Source organism: Anopheles merus, unplaced genomic scaffold (assembly GCF_017562075.2).
Source record: "Anopheles merus strain MAF unplaced genomic scaffold, AmerM5.1 LNR4000780, whole genome shotgun sequence".
NCBI classification, from domain to species: domain Eukaryota; kingdom Metazoa; phylum Arthropoda; class Insecta; order Diptera; family Culicidae; genus Anopheles; species Anopheles merus.
In genome coordinates, this window is record NW_024428360.1 from 27,501 (window position 1) to 31,083 (window position 3,583).

The window sequence follows — 3,583 nt, forward strand, 5'->3', positions numbered from 1 at the left end:
ACGGGGAGGTAAATGGTAACAACCTCACAGTTATCATAAATATTCATTCGCACGTCGATAGACATACGGTACTTTTTTGTTGGTGTGCGCCGTTGCACGTTTGATAGGTTGAGAAAGATCTCCGCTCGGTGGTAAATATATTTACATAAACTTCATCTTGTCTGTGGCGTTAAAATCAATAACGTACCGGAAGCGTACGGGAAACGGAATGGGAGAGGAGCAACGAGCGAGGCAAAGGCAAGCAAGTCAGCTTCAGCTGTCTAGCTAGGAATCAGTTTCATGCCGAACCTTTGGCCGGTCGGATCTACCCCAGTGCTTGCTTGTAGTTGTTTTTACGGTTCGTGGGTGATGTTGTTACGTTTCCATCGAAAAAAAAACAAAAATCCTTCCGTCAGCCCTGCCACACGAAGAGCTCCATTTCCGTTCTGTTTCGCTCGGAATCGGAACATTCGTTTATGTTTCCCTCCGTTTTCTGTACGCCATCTAAGTTGTTATATTTTCAAATTTTCCAGCCCGACTCCGAGAAGCACTTAGGTCGGTTTGGTTTCGACTAGCAACACTTCCGTCGTGCGCGGGGTGCGGAAAGAGTTCACCCGAAACCTTTGGAGCGGTCAAAGTGTTTTACGCTTCGCACAAGTAACACGATGCTGTCAGTTAACATGTTTCCATTTTTTATCTCTCCTTTTCTCCCATTGCGGAGTGTCTAACACAAAAAAGCTGCTCATGGTGCAGCCGTTTTTGCAAAGCTTTTCCTATCGAAATGGAGAATTTATTTAGTTTCGTAAGTACAAAAACTGCGAGCGGGAAGCCTCAGTATTTTTTACCCATATCCGTTATTAGACTAAAAAACCCGAAAGGGAAATAGTTGAACGATTTGCCGTCAAGTGAAAGAGCTGCGAGGAGTAAGGCGAGGAGTGTGAAATGGGAAGCCGTAGCCGCACGTTTGGGTTGTAAAATAAACTGCCGAGTTGAGTGAGGAACGACAGGAGATTGAGAGCTGCTGCTTTGCCCGACAATACAACTCGCTAGAGGTACGAGCATTGCACTGAATGTGCAATCTAAATTAATAACTTTTTGGGGCCCCATCAGGGTGGAAAATGGAAATGAAATATTAGTTTTCATTTCAAAGCGGTGCGCTCGTTTGAACCGAAGCCAGCAAAAGGATTGGTGTGAGTTTCGGGGTGAATTTGTATCAGCAAATAGCAAAAGGAATGGAAAGAGAATCAAATAGAGTATCGTTCTTTGTTAATGAAGGGCGTTTCAGAGATTCAATTTATGTTTTAATGATTTTTCGCGGCTTTTTGAAATCAGATTTGCACAAAGTAAATTGAAACATTCAAAAATTTTGTCAAAATGTCAGCTATTGTAATGATTGTAGTACTGAGATGTATGAAAAAGGTTATCATCACAACAGGAAATATGTCACCGAAAGGTATAAACTCTAAACCAATTTTACGTACCGTTTATAACGTGGTAAAACACTGTAAATAGCGTAAATATAGGAGTATAGAACAACCATTTAAACACTTTGGCTCGGTCCACTTGGCCAGACTTGATTGTTTTCCGGCCTGGATTGTCTTTGCATTGTTCTCTCAGTGGTTGCCTAGTTTGCTGAATGAGGTCTTATATGTATCCATTATTTAATTTATTAATTATTATTATTATTATTATTTTTCCATTAATAATAATAATAAGAATAATAAAATAATAATAATACTAACAATAATAATAATAATAAAAACAATAATATAATAATAGTAATAATAATAATAATAATAATAATAATAATAATAATAATTTTATAATTGTGGTGTTCGGCACCACTGGTGGTTGTTGCGCTCCTGGCTGCTTTTCCGAATTCACCACTTTCGAGCGTCACACTGTGGTAAGATTAAGTTAGTGTAAGGTAGGTAGCGATGTAATACGAAGTATAGGACACGAATATAGGATACGAAGGATAGGACACGAAGGATAGGACACGAAATAGGATAATCGGATGCGCCGATCGTGGTCCTCGAGCTTGCGAGCGATCGGATGCGCCGATTGTCGCCTCTATCTTTCGACCGCCGACAATAACAGTTCACGTGTAATTTCACTCGTCGCATTGTCACGTTAAACAAAATAATTTGTATCGCGCAAGCTCTACATTGGTGACCCCGACGTGATCAAAATCGCGGAACGTGAAAAATTGCTGTCGTGATCAATCGCCCAGGAGAACATCTCCGTCGCCGCCATCATCGTTATTATTTGCCGCCGACGTAATCCATTGTCCCGGTACATCGCTATCCCGTGTGCTTGAAGCGCATTTTGGAGTGAAGGAGAAATCTATCACCGACGCGATTTGTGGTTTCGCCGTATCCAGTAGGATAATATTACACAACCACGATTGTTCGGGCGATCGACTACTATTCACCGAGTACCCTGGGGTTTTCGGCCAGCATCATAGTTCCCGGAGCCGTACAGCATTTGACATCAGTAGATACAAAGTGCCACCACCGTTCGTTGGGTCACGAGATAAGCAGAACGATCACATATATCACGTTTGATACTGTGATCACGGAGAGCCCATGTCATCGTGTTTTTCATCTGCAAGAGCTACAAGTTCGACAACGTGTCCGTGTAAGCACGGAAACCACACGACCAAGGGTAGAGAGGAAGCCACCCGATTTCCCGTAAGGAGCATCACTGTCGCTGTTTGTGACCAGAAACACCACCCGTGAATCAGTAGTGCCATCGTGTATTTGGAGCCACGCGGTTTTGGAAGTAGTAACGCCATCGCGTTTTTGGAGCCACGCGGTTTTGGAAGCAGTAACGCCATCGCGTTTTCGGAGCCACGCGGTGTTGGAAGCAGTAGCGCCATCGCGTTTCGGAGCCACGCGGTGTTGGAAGCAGTAGCGCCATCGCATTTTGGAAGCAGTAGCGCCATCGCGTTTGGAAGTAGTAGCGCCATCGCGTTTTCGGAGCCACGCGGTGTTGAAAGCGGCCTTGTATCCAGTTTTCATCGATCGACAACCGTGAGAGCCCGTTCCTTATTATTATTATTATTATTATTATTTTTCATTCGGTGATACTTGTGCCAGAAACTCAGTGTATTTTTATGCGTTTTATACGACGCGTGTTTTTTTTTTTTTTTTTTTTTCGGTGCGTTTATAAGTAAATATTTCATTAAGTGCAACGTTGTTTTACGAGTTTTACGAGAAAATACGTGCAATTTCTTACGTGCAATTTCATTAGTACATTTTTATCGTATACAATTTAGCGCAGTATTTTTTTTCACATTTTCTTCGTTATAAATTATACTGAAATACTACGCGTTTTGAATTTTTCCTTGCATTTTATAAAAACCTTGTATTTATTGAACTGAATTTTGCGATCAGTTTATAGGTCTTTTTATCCTTGGTACGTTTAAAAATTTAAGTGCGTGTAGTGAATTAGAAAAACAGGTTAGATTTCTTTGTATTGGTTTTGTAAAACCACAAGGAGATGTCTTTGAAAGCTGGTGCCGAAGGAAAGGGGGAGGAGAGTTCAAGTTCGTCAGGACTCGACAAGGTGTCGGCCCGGGCGATCCTCCCTGGGGGTAGAG